The sequence below is a fragment of the Hyla sarda genome, chromosome 8 (assembly GCF_029499605.1).
Source record: "Hyla sarda isolate aHylSar1 chromosome 8, aHylSar1.hap1, whole genome shotgun sequence".
In the NCBI taxonomy this organism is placed as follows: Eukaryota; Metazoa; Chordata; class Amphibia; order Anura; family Hylidae; genus Hyla; species Hyla sarda.
In genome coordinates this window covers 223,048,645-223,072,752 of record NC_079196.1, presented here as the reverse complement: position 1 = coordinate 223,072,752, position 24,108 = coordinate 223,048,645, and the positions used below count along the sequence as shown (strand labels likewise).

At 41.9% G+C, this 24,108-nt stretch overlaps 1 protein-coding gene across 1 annotated transcript in view; it reads left to right on the top strand.

Annotated features, from left to right (window-relative positions):
- The first annotated feature begins 21,484 nt into the window (after positions 1–21,484).
- The window catches only part of ATP2A1 (ATPase sarcoplasmic/endoplasmic reticulum Ca2+ transporting 1), a 77,029-nt gene continuing 74,405 nt past the window's right edge, over positions 21,485–24,108 (top strand). The window contains exon 1 of the mRNA XM_056534087.1: positions 21,485–21,595. The gene's annotated coding sequence lies outside the window, so the exon portion shown is untranslated. The remainder of the gene's footprint in view (positions 21,596–24,108) is intronic.

Sequence of the window (24,108 nt, the reverse complement as noted above, 5' to 3'; positions counted from 1 at the left end):
GACCACATACGCTGGTCTATAAGCATGCCCGGAATAGACTAGATTAGGAAATGTCCCCCACTGTCTTGCATTTAGAAATACAGCCATGACTGCTGAAGCTGTAATGCTTGACAATAAATATATATATATATATATATATATACACATAATTCTGCATTTAGGATACACAATGTAGCTGGAGCAATACTGCTGCACTGGTAGTAGCGGTGCTCATATAACCTTAAAGGGGTTATCCAGGAAAAAATGTATGTATATATATATATATATATATATATATATATATATATATATATCAACTGGCTCCAGAAAGTTAAACAGATTTGTAAATGACTTCAATTAAAAAATCTCAATCCTTTCAGTACTTATGAGCTGCTGAAGTTGAGTTGTTCTTTTCGGTCTAAGTGCTCTCTGATGAAACGTGTCTCGGGAACCGCCCAGTTTAGAAGCAAATCTCCCCATAGCAAACCTCTTCTACTCTGTGCAGTTCCCGAGACAAGCAGAGATGTCAGCAGAGAGCACTGTTGCCAGACAGAAATTGCTGAAATTTGTGAATGAACCAGCGTGTCAGTACTAAGTACGACCAGAGACCAGAGCAGCATATGTTTGCTATGGGGATTTTCTCCTACTCTGGAAAGTTCCTAAAATGGACAGAGATGTCAGCAGAGAGCTCTGTGGTCATGATGTCAGCAGAGAGCTCTGTGTTCCAAAAAGAAAATAATTTCCTTTGTAGTATTCAGCAGCTAATAAGTACTGGAAGGATTAAGATTTTTTAATAGAAGTAATTTACAAATCTTCAAAAGGCAATGAAGGAATAGAATGAATCGGCAACTCACCAGTCTTCTCTTCTGAAAAAGTTCCTTTATTCAGAACATACTCACAGCATGAAATGCAAATAGGGAGAGGGATCGGTGCAGGGGGGGTAAAATGTAGTAAGCGACAGATTCTGTTTCACTCGTTATACGAGCTTCATCCGGCCATGTCTACCTGGAACTCTATGCTGCTTCTTATACAGGTGAGTGGCCGATCAGAAAAATCATTCTGGACCGCCCATCTGGTCTGACGTACCTGGTGATGCTACATAGGGCATCGCCATTGGCTATAAGTCGCCATTTTAAAAGTGCGTCAGTAGAAGTTAGCAATAAATTACATACTTGTAAAAAAATGTGTGTATAATAATACATTTAAAAACAAGGTGCATAATCAACTTTCTCGTTAAGACCAAGTGGACCTGCTGCCGCGGTATGTATAATCCAGTAAGTTTCTCTTTGTAATAAATACTGGTCGATGTTGATCCCAGGTTTAGGTTTAACTCTTTCGATCCCGGCAAATTTTAAATTGTCAGTTTTTCCACTGTGGGTCTCTATCATATGGGTAACGAGTCTGGGTGCTCCTTTTAATGTGCGGAAAGAATACAGGTGTTCCCTAATTCTTGCGCATAATTGTCTTATAGTTTTACCGATATAATAGAACCCACAGGGACAAAAAATGACGTAGACCACATATTTTGTTCTGCATGTGATGAGTTCTGATACTGTATGTGTTATTGCTCCTATCCTCATTGTTTTATATTCGGCATTAAATTTGCAGAAGCTACATGTCTTGCATGCAAAATTTCCTTTCGGAGTAAATTTTTCAAGCCATGTACCTTCTGCATTTTTCGTTTTCTCCTGTTTCTTTAGGATATTTCCTATCGTTTTATTTTTTCTGTACGAGATAAGGTTTTTTTTTAACGCTATATTTTTTAATTCAACATCGCTTTCAAGTATATACCAATTTCGCCTAATAGCTTGTTCGATGGTTTTATTTAGTGGAGTGTTCTGAAACGTGAATGTGAAACGTTTTTGATCAGGTGAAATGAATTCCTTGTTTTTCTTATTTTTTAATAAGCTAACTCTTTCTATTTTTGTGGCTTTTTTTCTACTTTCTTGTATTAATTTAAGTGGATAATGCCTTTCTCTTAATCGTTGTTGTAGATCATCTGCTTGTTCTTTATATGTACTTTCTGATGCGTTATTCCTTTTAAGGCGGATAAATTGTGCATAAGGGACTCCCTTTTTTACTGTTGCAGGATGTGAACTCTGATAGTGGAGAAGGGTATTCATCGCCATCTTTTTTCTATAACCTGCACTTGATATTTTATTTTGATTCACAGTTAATTCAACGTCAAGAAATTCTATTTTAAGACCGCCGTAATGGGACGTAAAAGCTAAATTCATAGTATTAGTATCATTTAAATATTTCACAAAATTCTCGAATAATATTTCGGTTCCTTCCCAGGCTATTAATATATCGTCGACATAACGGGCATAAAATTTCAAATGCCCGATAAAAGGATTAGTCGACGAATATATATATTGCCTCTCAAACTCTGCTAGAAAGAGATTGGCGTATGTACAGGACACCGGGGTACCCATCGGGGTCCCGGTGTCCTGCCTATACCATCGATCTCCGAATGTAAAAGTACTGTTCGTTAGAATAAATAATAATGCTTCGGTGACAAATCCTATAAATTCTTCTGATTTTTTAGACCTTTTTAACCCCTCTTTGACTGCCTGTACACCCGTATCATGCGGGATACGGGTGTACAGGCTTACCACATCAATTGAACACAACTTCCAATCATTTTCCCAGTTTAAATCCTCCACCATCTGTAATAGATGTAGTGTATCTTTAATGTAAGCTGGTATTGCTCTGAGCATGGGATTTAGGAGCCATTCTAGATAATGAGATAGATGTTCCGTGACAGATCCCACTCCCGACACGATAGGTCGTCCCGGGGGTGGGATCTGTCCCTTATGTACTTTAGGTAAGTGGTACCAGGTAGCTGGTCTAGGTGTATCGGGTATAAGACGTTCGGCATTCTTTTTGGACAGGATGCCTTTTTCTACTGCTGTATGAAGGAAAGATGTTAGTTTGGACAGGATTTTTTTCGTGGGATCAGATTTTAGTGGAGTATAAGTGGTGGTGTCTTGCAATTGCCTTTCGGCTTCAGTTAAATACATGGATTTATACATAACGACTACCGCCCCTCCTTTATCTGCCCGAATCACCTGTAAATCCTCTCTATTCTTCAGTGTAGTTAAGGCCCTAGTTTCTGCTTTAGATAAATTAGTCGGATTCTCTTTATAGATAATTGATTTAACATCTTGCTTAACTGCATTTTGGAAGAGGTCCAGGCTACTCCCCGGGAATATCGGGGGGTTAAACCTGGATAGCCTCCCTTTGTTAAAGCGTGGGTGCTTAGAATCTTCTATGGCTATAGGATCACTGAATTCACTAGCTAACATTTCCAAGCAGTCTATCTCTAACTGTGTACACTCTTTTGGAAAGAAACCTAGACCTGTGGCATCCACAGGTAAATCTGCTGTACATTGTTCATGCTCATGGGGTTTTTTATTAGAAAAAAACTTAAAGAGATTAATGTCTCTTAATGATTTTGCTAGGTCGATTTCGAATGTAACGGGGTTGAATTTTCCTATCAGTCCATAATTCAAGCCTTTCGAAAGAAGGGTGTCCGTGGCAAGGTCGAGAGTCTCTGATGTAAGGTTTATAACATTGGATTTTGTCGGTATTTGAAGATCATTCATAATTCGGTTTTTCTTTTTTTCGGGTCTCTCGGCTTTCTTTGGTCTTCCCCGTCTCGTATGTTTATTGGTCCTAAAGGGACTATTTCATTTTTATTCTCTAGGGGCTGTAGTTCTTGTTGATTTTTATTTGTGGTTTTATTCACACTGTTAAATGTCTCCGTGCGTTTCTTAACTGTATATTGCGATGGTCTTCTTCGCTGGTAGGATTTTGCTGCATTTTTGGTAGTGTTAGTTTTATAATGCCACTGGAACTCTTTATCTTGATCGTAATCTGCTTTATCTCGCAAGAACTTTTCTCTCTTTTTATTCTTAATTTCCTCTTGCAATGTAGTTAATTTGTTTTGCAACCCCCCGATATTCCCGGGGAGTAGCCTGGACCTCTTCCAAAATGCAGTTATGCAAGATGTTAAATCAATTATCTATAAAGAGAATCCGACTAATTTATCTAAAGCAGAAACTAGGGCCTTAACTACACTGAAGAATAGAGAGGATTTACAGGTGATTCGGGCAGATAAAGGAGGGGCGGTAGTCGTTATGTATAAATCCATGTATTTAACTGAAGCCGAAAGGCAATTGCAAGACACCACCACTTATACTCCACTAAAATCTGATCCCATGAAAAAAATCCTGTCCAAACTAACATCTTTCCTTCATACAGCAGTAGAAAAAGGCATCCTGTCCAAAAAGAATGCCGAACGTCTTATACCCGATACACCTAGACCAGCTACCTGGTACCACTTACCTAAAGTACATAAGGGACAGATCCCACCCCCGGGACGACCTATCGTGTCGGGAGTGGGATCTGTCACGGAACATCTATCTCATTATCTAGAATGGCTCCTAAATCCCATGCTCAGAGCAATACCAGCTTACATTAAAGATACACTACATCTATTACAGATGGTGGAGGATTTAAACTGGGAAAATGATTGGAAGTTGTGTTCAATTGATGTGGTAAGCCTGTACACCCGTATCCCGCATGATACGGGTGTACAGGCAGTCAAAGAGGGGTTAAAAAGGTCTAAAAAATCAGAAGAATTTATAGGATTTGTCACCGAAGCATTATTATTTATTCTAACGAACAGTACTTTTACATTCGGAGATCGATGGTATAGGCAGGACACCGGGACCCCGATGGGTACCCCGGTGTCCTGTACATACGCCAATCTCTTTCTAGCAGAGTTTGAGAGGCAATATATATATTCGTCGACTAATCCTTTTATCGGGCATTTGAAATTTTATGCCCGTTATGTCGACGATATATTAATAGCCTGGGAAGGAACCGAAATATTATTCGAGAATTTTGTGAAATATTTAAATGATACTAATACTATGAATTTAGCTTTTACGTCCCATTACGGCGGTCTTAAAATAGAATTTCTTGACGTTGAATTAACTGTGAATCAAAATAAAATATCAAGTGCAGGTTATAGAAAAAAGATGGCGATGAATACCCTTCTCCACTATCAGAGTTCACATCCTGCAACAGTAAAAAAGGGAGTCCCTTATGGACAATTTATCCGCCTTAAAAGGAATAACGCATCAGAAAGTACATATAATGAACAAGCAGATGATCTACAACAACGATTAAGAGAAAGGCATTATCCACTTAAATTAATACAAGAAAGTAGAAAAAAAGCCACAAAAATAGAAAGAGTTAGCTTATTAAAAAATAAGAAAAACAAGGAATTCATTTCACCTGATCAAAAACGTTTCACATTCACGTTTCAGAACACTCCACTAAATAAAACCATCGAACAAGCTATTAGGCGAAATTGGTATATACTTGAAAGCGATGTTGAATTAAAAAATATAGCGTTAAAAAAAAACCTTATCTCGTACAGAAAAAATAAAACGATAGGAAATATCCTAAAGAAACAGGAGAAAACGAAAAATGCAGAAGGTACATGGCTTGAAAAATTTACTCCGAAAGGAAATTTTGCATGCAAGACATGTAGCTTCTGCAAATTTAATGCCGAATATAAAACAATGAGGATAGGAGCAATAACACATACAGTATCAGAACTCATCACATGCAGAACAAAATATGTGGTCTACGTCATTTTTTGTCCCTGTGGGTTCTATTATATCGGTAAAACTATAAGACAATTATGCGCAAGAATTAGGGAACACCTGTATTCTTTCCGCACATTAAAAGGAGCACCCAGACTCGTTACCCATATGATAGAGACCCACAGTGGAAAAACTGACAATTTAAAATTTGCCGGGATCGAAAGAGTTAAACCTAAACCTGGGATCAACATCGACCAGTATTTATTACAAAGAGAAACTTACTGGATTATACATACCGCGGCAGCAGGTCCACTTGGTCTTAACGAGAAAGTTGATTATGCACCTTGTTTTTAAATGTATTATTATACACACATTTTTTTACAAGTATGTAATTTATTGCTAACTTCTACTGACGCACTTTTAAAATGGCGACTTATAGCCAATGGCGATGCCCTATGTAGCATCACCAGGTACGTCAGACCAGATGGGCGGTCCAGAATGATTTTTCTGATCGGCCACTCACCTGTATAAGAAGCAGCATAGAGTTCCAGGTAGACATGGCCGGATGAAGCTCGTATAACGAGTGAAACAGAATCTGTCGCCTACTACATTTTACCCCCCCTGCACCGATCCCTCTCCCTATTTGCATTTCATGCTGTGAGTATGTTTTGAATAAAGGAACTTTTTCAGAAGAGAAGACTGGTGAGTTGCCGATTCATTCTATTCCTTCATTGCCTTTTGAAGATATGAACTTTTTGCCAAGTATCAGAGCACCACCACATCTCTAACTATACTTCTCCGTACAAGCGTCATACACGACTGCCCGCCTGAGCCTATAATAGCAGTGCCGAATATCACTTCTTTGCTTTATAATTTACAAATCTGTTTAACTTTCTGGCACCAGTTGATTAAAAAAAAAAAAAATTGCTTGCTATGGACAAATAAGACATATTTGTCTCACATAGATTTGATAAATGAGCCCCATTATTTTCCAACCTATTTTCCAATCATGTACTGTGATTTGTCACATTACTTATCTGTGAGACTTGCCTTTAGTTGTCCTAGGAGAGATGTTTATTGTGGGGCACGTCTGATACGCTTTTGTAAAAAAATATAATAATAATGATAATAATAACAACAACAAAAACACTCTGATTAAAGAAGCAAAAATAAACTTATTTAAAAGGAACCCGTGAGAGTGAAAATGCCGTTCAATCTGCGAGCATCATGTTATAGAGCAGAAAGAGCTGAGCAGATTCATATACATGTTTGTGGGGAAAACTCTGTATAACTAGAAACTAATTCATAAAAAAAACTCTGCCCATTCAAGGAGTCCAGTAGGCAGTCCTACCCAGTCATTACCAGCCTGTATGAGTGTGCTTACAAAGGCAGCTGTCAATCATTGATTAGAACCGCCCACTGGACTCCAAAGCCCAGAACGAGGTTTAGATGAATTAGTGACTGAATCTTTTCCAACAAATATGTTTATGAATCAGCTCCTGCTGTATAACATGCTGTCTACAGATTAAAGGGGTATTCCAGGAAAAAACTTTTATATATATATATATAACTGGCTCCAGAAAGTTTAACAGATTTGTAAATTACTTCTATTAAAAAATCTTCATCCTTTCAATAATTATCAGCTGCTGAGGTTGAGTTGTTCTTTTCTCTCTGGCAACAGTGCTCTCTGCTGACATCTCTGCTTGTCTCGGGAACCGCCCAGTTTAGAAGAGGTTTGCTATGGGGATTTGCTTCTAAACTGGGCGGTTCCCGAGACACGTGTCATCAGAGAGCACTTAGACAGAAAAGAACAACTCAACTTCATCAGCTCATAAGTACTGAAAGGATTAAGATTTTTTAATAGAAGTAATTTACAAATCTGTTTAACTTTCTGGAGCCAGTTGATATATGTAAAAAAAAGTTTTTCCTGGATAACTTCTTTAAGCTGCATTTTCAATGTGAATGTTTTCTTTTAATGAGTCTCAAGAATGCATTGTCTTGTCTTGTTGGTGATATTGACTTAATTCATTGTAGTAACGACCCCCTTTGGCACTCCAAAATATGATTTGCATGGTGCGTTTATGAAATTGTAATCCTTCAATATAACGTTTTGTTCTAATTGATCTTCATCAGATACGGCTGTGTTTCTCAACCAGGATGCCTCCAGCTGTTGCAAAACTACCATTCTAAGCATGCTCGGAAAACCTTTAACTGTCCGGGCATGCTGGGAGTTGTAGTTCTGCAACAGCTAAAAGCACACTAGTTGGAAAACACTAGCATAGGGATTGCTGGGAGGAAAGATGAATGAATACGTGAAAATAGGAGATGCGGGACCTATAGTCGCTATGGATCTAAATTCATTGAACAAAACACATTGGGGGAGATTTATAAAAACCTGCGCAGAGGAAACGTTGACCAGTTGCCCATAGAAACCAATCAGATGGCTTCTTTTATTTCACCGTCCCTTTTAAAATGAAAGAAGCGATCTGATTGGTTGCTATGGGCAACTGGGGAACTTTTCCTCTGCACAGGTTTTGATAAATCTCCCCCATTGTTCCCAGTTTAAACATAAAACACAAAATTTGGACAATTGTATTAATTTCGAAAAATGTCCCACGGTCCAATAGTCTCAATGTAAGATAGTCTCAATATATAAAATAAAATAAGACAATGTCTAAAGCCAATTGATGCCAATATTTACTGAGCGTGTCTCAAATGCTTGAACTGTAGCCTTAAAGGGGTACTCCAGCGCTAAGACATCTTATCCCCTATCCAAAGGATAGGGGATAAGATGCCTGATCGCGGGGGTCCTGCCGCTGGGGACCCCCGTGATCTTGCGTGCAAGATCACGGGGGTCCCCAGCGGCAGGACCCCCGCGATCAGGCATCTTATCCCCTATCCTTTGGATAGGGGATAAGACGTCTTAGCGCCGGAGTACCCCTTTAAATATGGTGACAATTTCTCAATGAGACTGACGGCTGTACTTTGATTATGCCATTTAATTACCTTCGCGTCTGTCATTTGCTATTCGACCCAGATAAGTGTTGGCTTCGGCTCAAGTTCATAACTGAACATGTCCCTATAGAGAAGACATTTCATGCGTCCCTCAATAATGACCAAGTCCTTATCTATTGCGACAGACTGCGACAATTGCCTCGCCATCGGTTGGTACGTGATGCTTTGTTGTGTTCTCAGGGGCATTGTCAGACAGAAATATATGGCGTTTTCACACAGATAACCAACAGAGACCATGTATAAAAAAAAAATTGGGGGGGGCAAGTAGCCATTTTAATGTACACAATTCAGATGAATCAAAACCAATCAAAACTGGAGGAAACGAATAACGTTACTAAGCCCACTACTAACTGGATTACTATCCTTCTATTCTTTATAGATACTAGCCAGGACCGGCGGCATTGTTGGCATGTAGTAAACACATAACTGGCGTCTCTCGCTTCCCCTGCCCTCACCTACCCTTACTTTTCAAATGAAAGTTTTCTATCTCCCTCCTTTACTGTCCTTCATGTTCCTCAGTCCTTTCTTCTTCGTCCCATTCTCTCCTCATTCACCACCTCCGCCTCCATCTCTCTCTAACTCTCTCTCCGCTGACTCTGCCAAATTAGAAAGGGCGAGGAGGTAACTGGAATCCCCTGTGTCCGCAGCTGTTACTCACATTACAGCGATCAGTAAAACTGGCCCCCAGGACCACTGACATCTAAAATTCACAGGTTCCACGGTACGTACAAGCTTTCTACAAGGCTGCGATTACAAAAAAAACTTTTCTGGACAAAATAACGCCACGAAAAACTGTCCCCTTATTTTGCACTCCCAAAAAATGCAGTTTTTGCGGGTTTTCGTAATGGCGTTTTTTTTTCTTTAGTGTTTTATCATTTGACTCAAGGCTCGTTATTTAAAAATTGGGGGTGGGGGGGGGGTTGGGATGCAAATATTAAAACCACATAGAGGGAGATTCACTATGTGCAGCGTTTTCATATGCCGCACATTAATAAAGCTCCCCCTTTTTTTTAGTTTGCTGGATTTAAGAGGAGCGCAGCGGCTTCATGGCTGCTGTTGTGCCCAGTGCGGAAATACTGCCTTTAAAGGGGTATTCCGGGCAAAAACATTTGTCTGATCGTGGGGGGCCCGCTGCTGAGACCCCCCCGCAATCTCCCTGCAGCATGCGGGGACGGCGTCTCTAGTTTTGGAAACCTCCAGGTTTCCGGGACTGGGGACGTGACATCACACCACGCCCCCTCCATTCATGTCTATGGGAGGGGGCGTGACGTCCGTCACGCCCCCTCCCATAGACATGAATGGAGGGGGGCGTGGCGTGACATCACGTCCCCAGTCCCGGAAACACGGAGGTTTCTGAAACTGGAGATTCAGCACCCACATGCTGCAGTGAGATCGCGGGGGGGTCTCAGCAGCGGGCCCCCCGTGATCAGACATCTTATCCCCTATCCTTCGGATAGGGGATAAAATGTTTTTGCCCAGAATACCCCTTTAAGTCACATGTGAGGAGGGTGCGCCCCCTTGCATGCCCCCTCCATGTGAGGCTGTGCCCCCTTCCAGCCCCCTCTCTGCCTCCTTCTCTCCCCCTTGGGGTAAGCAGTGTATATCCTCCAAAATCACACATTTATATGACTTTTGAGGAGATATCACTCTGGCGCAGCTTAGAAAATGTCCCCCGTAGCATCTTTTCTGGCATTTTTTTCCCTCCCATAGAAGTCTAAGAGAGAAAAAGACGACAAGGTTTCATGACAATAATGCCAAACCCTCAGAATGCTGCGATTTTAGGGAAAAAAATGGCGAAACAAACACCAAAAAAAATATAAAAAAAATAGGTATTGTATTTACTTTTCCTCTATTGACTCCAAGCTATATTCTGGCCACAGCATATTTGGCTCAAAAATGTCATGCAGAGAGCACAGCTTTTTTTTTTTTTTTGGGGGGGGGGGGGCATTTTGTTTTTTTACAAAAAGGGGTCCTGAAAGAGTCACATGCTGACATCAGTGAAAATCATAGCATGGACTGAGATGTAAATAAATGGTCACTGATTCTCCTGTGTTAAAATTTAAAACATATTGGGGGAGATTCATGAAAACCTGTCCAGAGGTCTCTTTAACCCCTTAAGGACCGGGGGGTTTTCCGTTTTTGCATTTTCGTTTTTTGCTCCTTGCCTTTAAAAAATCATAACTCTTTCAATTTTGCACCTAAAAATCCATATGATGGCTTATTTTTTGCGCCACCAATTCTACTTTGTAATGACGTCAGTCATTTTGCCCAAAAATCGACGGTGAAACGGAAAAAAAATCATTGTGCGACAAAATTGAAAAAAAAAACGCAGTTTTGTAAATTTTGGGGGCTTCCGTTTCTACGTAGTACATTTTTCGGTAAAAATGACACCTGATATTTATCCTGTAGGTCCATACGATTAAAATGATCCCCTACTTATATAGGTTTGATTTTGTTGGACTTCTGGAAAAAATCATAACTACATGCGGGAAAATTAATACGTTTAAAATTGGCATCTTCTGACCCGTATAACTTTTTTATTTTTCCGTGTATGGGCCGGTATGAGGGCTCATTTTTTGCGCCGTGATCTGAAGTTTTTAACGGTACCATTTTTGCATTGATAGGACTTATTGACCAAAAATGCACTATTTTGGACTTTGGAATTTTTTTGCGCGCACGCCATTGACCGAGCGGTTTAATTAATGATATATTTTTATAATTCGGACATTTCCGCACGCGGTGATACCATATATGTTTATTTTTATTTTTATTTACACTGTGTTTTTTTTTTTATTGGAAAAGGGGGGTGATTCAAACTTTTAATAGGGGAGGAGTTAAATGATCTTTAGTCACTTTTTTTTTCCACTTTTTTTTGCATTGTTATAGGTCCCATAGGGACCTATAACCCTGCACACACTGATCGCTTATACTGATCATTGTTATCCCATAGGGACCTATAACCCTGCACACACTGATCGCTTATACTGATCATTGTTATCCCATAGGGACCTATAACACTGCATACAATGAGTGCAAAGCCTGTATAACAGTGTTAAAGGGGTTGTCCAGGAATAAAAAAAAACACAGGTAAGTTTTTTCAAAAACTGTTCCCTGTCTGTCTCCAGGTTGTGTGTGGCATTACAACTTGGCTCTATTCACTTTAATGGGACTGAGCTACAGAACCATACCCAAACTAGAGACAGACAGGGAATGGTTTGGAAAAGAAATTACCTGTGTTTTTCTATTCCTGGATAACCCCTTTAATATAGAAAATGACAGCTTGTTCATCCGCACTAAACCCAATACTTTAAACATTTTACGGTGAAATAGTTGCTGAGTTATATCCATTTATACAGTTGTTCCTATTTCACAGCTCTGCGCAATGGAGGCGGGGAGCCAGCTCGCCAAGCTCCCTTGCCCACTCAATATTCCCTGACCAGCCCGCCCCCTCGCTGAAAATAGTAATGTCTTCACTTCTCACATCAATAGGATGTGAGAGCCTGCCAGTGGGGATAAGCACGCTGCTTTCTGAGCCGCTGCCTCGCTCACCTTCGGCACACATTTGCATATTCATCACGGTGGTGTGCCAGATGGGGAAATATCGAGGAGATAGGGGAGCTCGGCAAGCCGGCGCCCCGTTTCCATTGCTCAGAACTGTGCAATAGGTACAAAGATATAAGCAGACATAAGTCAGCAACTACTTCACTGATAAATGTACTTCACTGAGTAATGCCTCTTTTTAAAGTTGTTCACCCGAACTATAACCCAGTATATTGGGTTTAGTGTGAGTGAACAAGCTGTCAGTTTCTCTTTAAAGGGGTACTCCGGTGAAAACCTTTTTTCTTTTAAATCAACTGGTGGCAGAAAGTTAAACATATTTGTAAATTACTTCTATTAAAAAATCTTAATCCTTACAGTACTTATTGGCTGCTGAATGCTACAGAGGAAATTCCTCTCTTTTTGGAACACTGATGACATCACGAGCACAGTGCTCTCTGCTGACATCTCTGTCCATTTTAGCAACCGTGCATAGCAGATGTATGCTAAGGGCAGCATGGTGGCTTAGTGGTTAGCACTGCTCCCTTACAGTGCTGGGGCCTTGGGTTCAAATCCCACTAAGGACAACAATAAATAAAGCATTATTATTATAATAACGTCAGCAGAGAGCAGTGTGTTCGTGATGTCATCAGAGAGCATTCCAAAAAGAAAAGAATTTCCTCTGTAGTATTCAGCAGCTAATAAATACAGGAAGGATTAAGATTTTTTTTAATAGAAGTCATTTACAAATATGTTTAACTTTCTGGCACCAGTTGATTTAAAAAAAGAAAAAAAATTGTTTTTCCACCGGAGTACCCCTTTAACCCCTTAAGGACTAGGCCATTTTACACCTTAGGACCAGAGCGTTTTTTGAACATCTGACCACTGTCACTTTAAACATTAATAACTCTGGAATGCTTTTACCTATCATTCTGATTCCGAGATTTTTTTTTCGTGACATATTCTACTTTAAGTTATTGGTAAAATTTTGTCGATACTTGCATCGTTTCTTAGTGAAAAATTCCAAAATTTAATGAAAAAATTTAAAATTTAGCATTTTTCTAACTTTGAAGCTCTCTGCTTGTAAGGAAAATGGATATTCCAAATCATTTTTTTTTTTATTCACATATACAATATGTCTACTTTATGTTGGCATCATAAAATTGACGTGTTTTTACTTTTGGAAGACACCAGAGGGCTTCAAAGTTCAGCAGCAATTTTCCAATTTTTCACAAAATTTCCAAAATCACAATTTTTCAGGGACCAATTCAGGTTTGAAGTGGATTTGAAGGGTCTTCATATTAGAAATACCCCACAAATGACCCCATTATAAAAACTGCACCCCCCAAAGTATTCAAAATGACATTCAGTCAGCATTTTAACCCTTTAGGTGTTTCACAGGAATAGCAGCAAAGTGAAGGAGAAAATTCACAATCTTCACTTTTTACACTCGCATGTTCTTGTAGACCCAATTTTTTTATTTTTACAAGGGGTAAAAGGAGAAAATTTATACTTATATTTGTAGCCCAATTTCTCTCGAGTAAGCACATACCTCATATGTCTATGTAAAGTGTTCGGCGGGCGCAGTAGAGGGCTCAGAAGCGAAGGAGCAACAAGGGGATTTTGGAGAGTACGTTTTTCTGAAATGGTTTTTGGGGGGCATGTTGCATTTAGGAAGCCCCTATGGTGCCAGAACAGGAAAAAAAACACATGGCATACCATTTTGGAAACTAGACCCCTTGAGGAACGTAACAAGGAATAAAGTGAACCTTAATACCCCACAGGTGTTTCACGACTTTTGCATATGTAAAAAACAATTTAAAATAATTTCACTAAAATGTGTGTTTCCCCCCAAATTTCACATTTATGCAAGGGTTAATAGCAGAAAATACCCCCCAAAATTTGTAACCCCATCTCTTCTGAGTATGGAGGTACCCCATAAGTTGACCTGAAGTGCACTATGGGCGAACTACAATGCTCAGAAGAGAAGGAGTCATATTTGGCTTTTTGAGAGCAAATTTTGCTCGGGGGCATGTCGCATTTAGGAAGCCCCTATGGTGCCAGGACAGCAAAATAACCCCCACATGGCATACCATATTGGAAACTAGACCCCTTGAGGAACGTAACAAGGGGTACAGTGAGCATTTACCCCCCACTGGTGTCTGTCAGATCTTTGGAACAGTGGGCTGTACAAATTTTTTTATTTTACACAGCCCACTGTTCCAAAGATCTGTCAGACACCAGTGGGGGGTAAATTCTCACTGCACCCCTCATTACATTCCGTGAGGGGTGTAGTTTCCGAAATGGGGTCACATGTGGGGTTTTTTTTTGCGTTTGTCAAAACCGCTGTAACAATCAGCCACCCCTGTGCAAATCACCTCAAATGTACATGGTGCACTCTCCCTTCTGGGCCTTGTTGTGTGCCCCCAGAGCACTTTGCGCCCACATATGGGGTATCTCTGTAGTCGGGAGAAATTGCATTACAAATTTTGGGGGGCTTTTTTCCCTTTTACCTCTTGTCAAAATGAAAAGTATGGGGCAACACCAGCATGTTAGTGTAAAAAATAAATTTTTTTACACTAACATGCTGGTGTAGACCCCAACTTCACCTTTTCATAAGGGGTGAAAGGAGAAAAAGCCCCCCAAAATTTGTTAGGCTATTTCTCCCGAGTACGGCGATACCCCATATGTGTCCCAAAACTGTTGCCTTGAAATACGACAGGGCTCCAAAGTGAGAGCACCATGTGCATTTGAGGCCTGAATTAGGGATTTGCATAGGGGTATTCTACGCCAGTGATTCCCAAACAGGGTGCCTCCAGCTGTTGCAAAACTCCCAGCATGCCTGGACAGTCAACGGCTGTCCGGCAATACTGGGAGTTGTTGTTTTGCAACAGCTGGAGGCTCCATTTTGGAAACAGTGGCGTACCAGACGCTTTCATTTTTATTGGGGAGGGGAGGGGGGCTGTGTAGGGGTATGTGTATATGTAGTGTTTTTTACTTTTTATTTTATTGTGTGTTAGTGTAGTGTAGTGTTTTTAGGGTACAGTCACACGGGCGGGGGATTACAGCAAGTTTCCCGCTGCGAGTTTGAGCTGCCGCGCAAAATTTGCTGCATTGCAAACTTGCAGCCTGATACTCACTGTAAGCCCCCTGCCCATGTGAATGTACCCTGTACATTCACAGGGGGGGGGGAACCTTCATCTGTTGCAAAACTACAACTCCCAGCATGCACAGTCTATCAGTGCATGCTGGTAGTTATAGTTTTGCAACAGCTGGAGGCACACGGGTTGGGAAACACTGAGTTAGGAAACAGACAATGTTTCCCAACCAGTGTGCCTCATGTTGTTGCAAAACTACAACTCCCAGCATTCTCAGGCATGCTGGGAGTAGTAGTTCGGCAACATCTTTAGAGCCAGATGTTGCCGAACTACAACTCCCAGCATGCTTGGAGTTGTAGTTTTGCAACATCTGGAGGACTACAGTTTGCAGACCACTACTACAGTGGTTCCCAATCTGTGCCCTTCCAGATGTTGCAAAACTACAACTCCCAGTATGCCCAAACTGTCCAGGCATGCTGGGAGTTGTAGTTCTGCAACATCTGAAGGGCCAGCATGACTGGACAGTAAGGGCATGCTGAGGATGTGTAGTTTTGCAACATCTGGAAGGGCACAGTGGTCTCCAAACTGTGGACCTCCAGATGTTGCAAAAACTACAACTCCCAGCATGCCCAGACGCCAAGGGCTGTCTAGGCATGCTGGGAGTTGTAGTTTACAGGGTCCCAATACAGCAATGCATTTACGGCGACGTGCATTGCTGTAAAGGGCCCGACCGCGGCTGAAGATCTACTCACCTGTCGCCGCCATCTTCCTCGCTGGGATCCGGGTCTTCAGGGACGAGGTAAGTACCGGGGCCGGGCCCCAGCACTCCCCCGTCCCCCGCCGTGTCCTCCGGTCTTCCTCCCGTCCTCTCCAGACTTTCAGGGGCCGGGCAGGGCGGGAGGAAGTAACCGCCCCCCCCCCTGAGATTGGCCGGTTAGCTAACCGAAGAATCGCAGGGGATCGGAGGAGGTGGCAGGCTTGCCACCTCGCTCCTATACTTCAGCATGGTCCTGGCTGTCTGTGACAGCCGGGATCTTGCAAAATTACCGGGCGGTCGGGTCCCAGAGACCCGATCAGCCCGGTATCGCCGCAGATCGCAAGGGCGATTTCCCTTGCGATTTGTGGCGATCGCCAACATGGGGGGCCTACATGGCCCCCCTCGGCGTTTGCCCTGGATGTCTGCTGAAGCATTTCAGCAGGCATCCAGTTTCGATCTCTGCCCGGGGAGCGGCAGGGACCGGAAAAGGCCATGACGTCGTGGGACGTCATTGGTCCTTAAGGCCCAGGGTGCCATGACGTCCCAGGACGTCATTGGTCCTTAAGAGGTTAAGGTCCCAACCACTGTCAATCTCCGAGAGAATTTGCATGTACAGAGACTGTAGCAGAGTGGCATTTATTCAGTTTTGTCACATGGAAAGTTAGGGAGAAAGTGTTGATGAATTAATTATATATATATATATGAAGACAGAGCCATGTGCAATCCCCTAAAAACATTGTCAAGTGGTAAAAACCTTTGCTTTTTCATTCAAAAGATAAAGCCTTCAGCAATGAATGAGAATTACGCAGTTGAGTAATAATTCCAGTTTTATCACAGATTCATTCTGGGCATTCGTCCAGACCAAATCCTCATAACCTCCCAGCATATTACAGTAGCATTGTAGCAAAGGATCAACCAAGTGCAGGTGTTCATAATTGGACATTTCCTCGGTCCCAATCCTATCAGAGGGTGACACATTGTTACTATAACATCGCTTTTGTTGGGCAATGTATATTGCATGACCTATTGCACTTTGCAGAACACTTAAGGAGGTCACTTGATCCTTCATCCCACCAACTGCTGCCACCTGATACAGCTCTAATAACTGGAGCTATATAAATAAATATATACATATATACATACAGACCGATGGCAAGGTTACTGTATAGTCTAACTTTTAAACATTTCAGCTCTCATTTATCTACAGTGCGGGTATTTTGTTAAATGGTTTAGTGTTGTTTTTCATATCGAGGGTAAACATTTCAACACATATACAGTGGTCCCTCAAGTTACAATATTAATTGGTTCCAGGACGACCATTGTATGTTGAAACCATTGCATGTTGAGAACAGAACTCTATGGAAACCTGGGAATTGGTTCTAAAGGCACCAAAATGTCATCCAAAAATAGGAAAATTATGAAAATTAAAGAAAAATAAGTAGATAACTAATATAGATAAAGCAAATCCTTACATATAAAAGTAAGAAAGATCTGCTGGGAGCTGTATATAAAGCAAATCCTTACATATAAAAGTAAGAAAGATCTGCTGTGAGCTGTATATAAAGCAAATCCTTACATATAAAAGTAAGAAAGATCTGCTGGGAGCTGTATATAAAGCAAATCCTTACATATAAAAGTAAGAAAGATCTGCTGGGAGCTGTATATAAAGCAAATCCTTACATATAAAAGTAAGAAAGAGCTGCTGGGAGCTGTATATAAAGAAAATCCTTACATATAAAAGTAAGAAAGATCTGCTGGGAGCTGTATATGAAGCAAATCCTTACATATAAAAGTAAGAAAGATCTGCTGGGAGCTGTATATAAAGCAAATCCTTACATATAAAAGTAAGAAAGATCTGCTGGGAGCTGTATATAAAGCAAATCCTTACATATAAAAGTAAGAAAGATCTGCTGGGAGCTGTATATAAAGCAAATCCTTACATATAAAAGTAAGAAAGATCTGCTGGGAGCTGTATATAAAGCAAATCCTTACATATAAAAGTAAGAAAGATCTGCTGGGAGCTGTATATAAAGCAAATCCTTACATATAAAAGTAAGAAAGATCTGCTGGGAGCTGTATATAAAGCAAATCCTTACATATAAAAGTAAGAAAGATCTGCTGGGAGCTGTATATAAAGCAAATCCTTACATACAAAAGTAAGAAAGAGCTGCTGGGAGCTGTATATAAAGCAAATCCTTACATATAAAAGTAAGAAAGAGCTGCTGGGAGCTGTATATAAAGCAAATCCTTACATATAAAAGTAAGAAAGATCTGCTGGGAGCTGTATATAAAGCAAATCCTTACCTATAAAAGTAAGAAAGATCTGCTGGGAGCTGTATATAAAGCAAATCCTTACATATAAAAGTAAGAAAGATCTGCTGGGAGCTGTAAATCACTGTCTATGTCAGTGTTTCCCAAGCAGGGTGCCCCCAGCTGTTGCAAAACTACAACTCCCATCATGCCCGGACAGCCAAAGGCTGTCCGGGCATGATGGGAGTTGTAGTTTTGCAACAGCTGGGGGCACCCTGCTTGGGAAACACTGGTCTATGTAGAGGACAGGATCTTCTTCAGGGTCCTGTACAGTACAGGCAATGTCCTTAAAAAAAGGAACATGGAGACGTAGGTCAGAGGGGTTTTGGTTCAGGTTGGCACTGGTCACACTGGTTTGCAACGTCTTGCCAGTGAAGTCTAGGCTGATGTCATTGCTGCCAGATATAAAAGATACATTGCCATCCTCAGAGTCGTTGTAAGTTCAGCTTCCTGCCAACACTCAATAAATCAGCATGACTTCTCAGAAAGATTCGCACGGTGAGGAATGGGCCAAATATACAAATACTCATTTAATGTCAAACCGCAATTTCAAAAGAATAAATCCTATTTTATGGAGTTATAGTACTACGGTATTTAAATCTGAAAGCTTTTCTTAATTTTACTTAGAAATACAATTTCAGTAGTAACCTTAGCATTAGTCTTTTTTTCATTTATACTACTTACTACTACTCCTCTTCTGCGTTTGTTGCCAACTTCTATTGGCAGAACTGTCAGCGTATTCTGAACCTTACTTTCTTAGAATCCTGCATATGTATTGTTTGTGTAAGTATAAAAGGTATAGAACAGATATTCCTGCCATCAACTTCTGGCCAAAAGCAATCTGTTACATTACCATTAGAGATGAGCGAACGTACAGTAAATTCGATTCGTCACGAACTTCTCGGCTCGGCGGTTGATGACTTTTCCTGCGTAAATTAGTTCAGCTTTCAGGTGCTCCGGTGGGCTGGAAAAGGTGGAGACAGTCCTGGGAAAGAGTCTCCAAGGACTGTATCCACCTTTTCCAGCCCACCGGAGCAAGCTGAAACTAATCTATGCAGGAAAAGTCATCAACTGCCGAGCCGAGAAGTTGGTGACGAATCGAATTTACTGTAAGTTCGCTCGTCTCTAATTACCATACACCAAAGTTCTTCAAGCTGCTGATTCCGGCTCTTGTAATACTGCCGCTCCCGTCATGATGGGAATTATACAAGAGTAATTAACTAATTGCTCTTGTTCTGCCATGGAGAAGTGGTCATGTTGCACGGTCGTACACGCTGCATTTCTATTATGGTTTCAACCTTGTTTCCCCAATTTAGGACAGACATGTCTCACTATTCGCAGTTGATCTGTGACTGTAATCAAGCTGCCAGGGCCATTAGCTGCCACGGCCTCCCGGCAGGGTAATGACGGCACATGGAGTCGTGTGACTGGCAGGTAGTAACGTGGGTGTTGTGTATCAATATTTACTGGTCATAAATTAGTAGTAATGATCCAGACAAAAATGGCACCAAATTTACTGTGTAAAATGAATTAGCAATCGAGGGTCAATCTCTACTAAGTAGTGGTAGGCCCTGGAATACATGTCAATAAAGCATTTAAAGGGGTATTCCGGGCAAAAACATTTTATCCCCTATCCAAAGGATAGGGGATAAGATGTCTGATGGCGTGGGGGGCCCGCTGCTGAGACCCCCCGCGATCTCCCTGCAGCACCCACATTCTATGCGGGTGCTGAATATCCAGTTTCGGAAACCTCTGGGGACGTGACGTCACGCCACGCCCCCTCCATTCATGTCTATGGGAGGGGGCGTGACGGCTGTCACGCCCCCTCCCATAGACATGAATGGAGGGGGGGGGGGCGTGGCGTGAAGTCACGTCCCCAGTCCCGGAAACCCGGAGGTTTCCGAAAGTGGAGATTCAGCACCAGCATGCTGCAGAGAGATGCTGCGGGGGTCTCAGCGTCGGGACCCCGGCAATCAGACATATTATCGCCTATCCTTTGGATAGGGGATAAAATGCTTTTGCCTGGAATACCCCTTTAATAATACAGCATTACATTAATGGTCTTTTCACACCTACAGTATTCTGCTGCAGATTTGATGCGCAGGATTTTCTGCTGCAGATTTGATGCGCAGGATTTTCTGCTGCAGATTTGATGCGCAGGATTTTCTGCTGCAGATTTGATGCGCAGGATTTTCTGCTGCAGATTTGATGCGCAGGATTTTCTGCTGCAGATTTGATGCGCAGGATTTTCTGCTGCAGATTTGATGCGCAGGATTTTCTGCTGCAGATTTGATTCGCAGGATTTTCTGCTGCAGATTTCAATGTAAACTGAACACAGCTTGAAATCTTGTGCATGAAATTTGCGCAGAATACTGTACGTGTGAATAGACCCTAAAATGGTTATTCCCATTTTGGACATTTATGGTTTCTATGTGGATTCGTGGTTCGCAACTCTAGTAAGGGATTTCCTTAACCCCTTTTTCTTATCTGGCGAGGTGCCCAATTGTAACCATATCCCGGGGAGGAACTGAACACAATGATGGCTGCCATAAAAGTGAAAGGGAGTTATGAAAACAACAAAGCACAATGGAGGAGATTGATCAAAACCTGTGCAGAGGAAAAGTGGCTGAGTTGCCCATAGCAACCAATCAGATGGCTGCTTTCATTTTTGAAAAGGTCTCTGAAAAAATGAAAGTAGTGATCTGATTAGTTGCTATGGGCAACTCAGCCACTTTTCCTCTGGACAGGTTTTGATAAATCTCTTCTTATGAGTTCCTCCATTTCAAAAACTTTCATTAAAGGGGTATTCCAGGCCAAAACTTTTTTTTATATATCAACTGGCTCCGGAAAGTTAAACAGATTTGTAAATTACTTAATCTTAATCCTTCCAATAGTTATTAGCTTCTGAAGTTGAGTTGTTGTTTTCTGTCTAACTGCTCTCTGATGACTCACGTCCCGGGAGCTGTGCAGTTCCTATGGGGATATTCTCCCATCATGCACAGCTCCCGGGACGTGACATCATCATTGAGCAGTTAGACAGAAAACTTCAGAAGCTAATAACTACTGGAAGGATTAAGATTTTTTAATAGAAGTCATTTACAAATCTGTTTAACTTTCCGGAGCCAGTTGATATATATATAAAAAAAGGTTTTGCATGGAATACCCCCTTTAACCTGTATAGCAGTTACAGAAACAGCAAAGGTACCAGGTCGAGGGGCCTCAAATCTGAAGACAGGGAAAGATCCTAGAAGCAGAACTGGTATCTATAAGACATTAAGGTAATGCCACGAATGTCTAAAATGGGAATATCCCTTCAATGTAATGTTGACTGCTTTAATTGCTTATGCGCCGGGGTTAATCAAAAAAAAGTTCGGATAGACGGAACAAAATACATGTTCCTGGTATTGTCATAAATATCTAAGATGGAAATAACCCATTTTAACCCCTTAAGGACGCAGGACGTAAATGTACGTCCTGGTGCGGTGATACTTAACGCACCAGGACGTACATTTACGTCATGTACATAACCGCAGGCATCGGAGCGATGCCCGTGTCATGCACGGCTGATCACGGCTGCTGATCGCAGCCAGGGACCCGCCGGCGATGGTCGACGCCCGCGATCTCCCGGGCGTCCGCCATTAACCCCTCAGGTGCCGGGATCAATACAGATCCCGGCATCTGCGGCAGTGCGCGATTTCAATGAATGATCGGATCGCCCGCAGCACTGCTGCGTACTAATTTGGTTAAAAAGTTTGTGATTTTTTTTAAGCGCAACAATAATAGAAAAGTATATAATCATGGGTAGCATTTTAATCGTATTGACCCTCAGAATAAAGAACACTTGTCATTTTTACCGTAAATTGTACGGCGTGAAAACGAAACCTTCCAAAATTAGCAAAATTGCGTTTTTCTTTTTAATTTCCCCACAAAAATAGTGTTTTTTGGGAGTCCTTAAGACCAAAATGGGCTGAGTCCTTAAGGGGTTAAAGGGGTACTCCACTGCTCAGCGTTTGGAACAAACCAATGCTGAAGCCAGCGCTGGGAGCTCGTGATGTCATAGCCCCACCCCCCATGATGTCACGCCCCATCCCCTCAATGCAAGTCCACGAGAGGGGGCGTGGCAGCCATCACGCCCCTTCCCATAGACTTGCATTGAGGAAGCGGAACATGACGTCATGAGGGGGGGGGGGGCTATGACGTCACAAGCTCCTGGCGCCGGCTCCAGCGTGCGGGACAGTTTGTTCCAAACGCTGAGCAGCGGAGTACCTTTTTAATGGGTTCTCTGATATAGAACCCCATTCTCATATACCCTATTAGGGAATCCTCACAAAAGTCTCTCTTTCTAGACCTGTCCTATTCTGGATTGCACAGATGACCCCATTATGTCAATGGGTACTGTGTAATGTTTCACTTACCCTCTGGTGCTTTATCTGTGTAGAAAAACGTAACTTCCCACAGATTACAGCTGATTACGAAGGTATTCCAACAGAGGGACACTTTTTAGTCACTTTATTGTCATGGGCAAATTCTGGCAAATGGGGATTTTCCTAAACACAGAGCCCCTTTAAGTATTATACACACTTCAAGATTGAAAGTAGGAGAAGTCATAAGGTTATGTAAAATGAGGAACCAGCTGGTGTTCCTAAATCTGCTAATGATCAAATTTCCAAGTACCTACCCTGTCCCAGGAGCCATTTTTTTTACACAACCAAACCAAGCCACATGATGGTCATTCTACTGGAAGCAGCCGGCGTTGCCTAAACTTGCTACCATGGCCTGCATCGTCTCCAGACTTGTGTCTCGTCATGCATCATCTGGGACATCTGGGACTTTGGTTGTTGGTACATTAGTCGCCAAGTGCACTCCGCTTGGCATAACATTTCTCAGACTACAATTAATAACCTCACTGATCGCATGCCAGGGCACGTAAGTGCATGTATTTCTGCAGGTCGCGCCCGATACTGAACAATACTTTTATTTAGTGTGCATATCATCAAGTGGACACTTAGGGGTGCACTCACTTTTATTGCCAAAGTTTAGACATTACTGGCTGTGTGTTGAGTTATTTTGAGGGAACACTACATTAAACCCTGTTATACAGGCCGTGCACCCACTACTTTACACTGTAGCAGAAGTGATATGTCTTCAGTATTGTCATATGAATAGATTCAAATAAAATATTTACAAAAATTTAAATCAGACTAAACTGGTCAAAAAAACATTATTCCAGTAAGGCTATAGCTATGCGGTGTGTATGGCGAATACATTTAAAACGCATAATGATCTGTTACGCCTGCGCTCCGGCCGGACTCGCCGTCTGTGAGCGCTCTCTATGTCCCCGGTGTTGGCGGGGCTGAGATTCACATCACGGGACGCGCCCGCATGCGAATCTCAGCCCCTCACTCACCGTCCTCAGTATCAGCATCCTTCCTTCCCTGTAGCCCCGGCGCGCGTGCCTCTGCCTCCTAGGGTGTGCCGGAGCTCTTACTCTTAAAGGGCCAGTACCCAATTAATTAAAGTACTTGCACCTGTCCCCTGCACCATAACTCTCTGCTCCTCCCTGCTTCCCCTGCCGGATCTTTGGTTGTCTTAGCCATTGTGAAGTCCTGTGTCCCAGTTACTGTGTATCTGTTCCTAGCTTCTGCCCTACCCTGTACCTGTGTTCCTGCCCTGACTTTCTGCCATCCTGTCACATCTTGCAAGTCTCCTTCTGTGCCACGCTATGAATATCTGTTGATGTCTCCTGTGCCGAACCTCATACGGAGCTGACAGATTCCCTTTAACCCCTTAA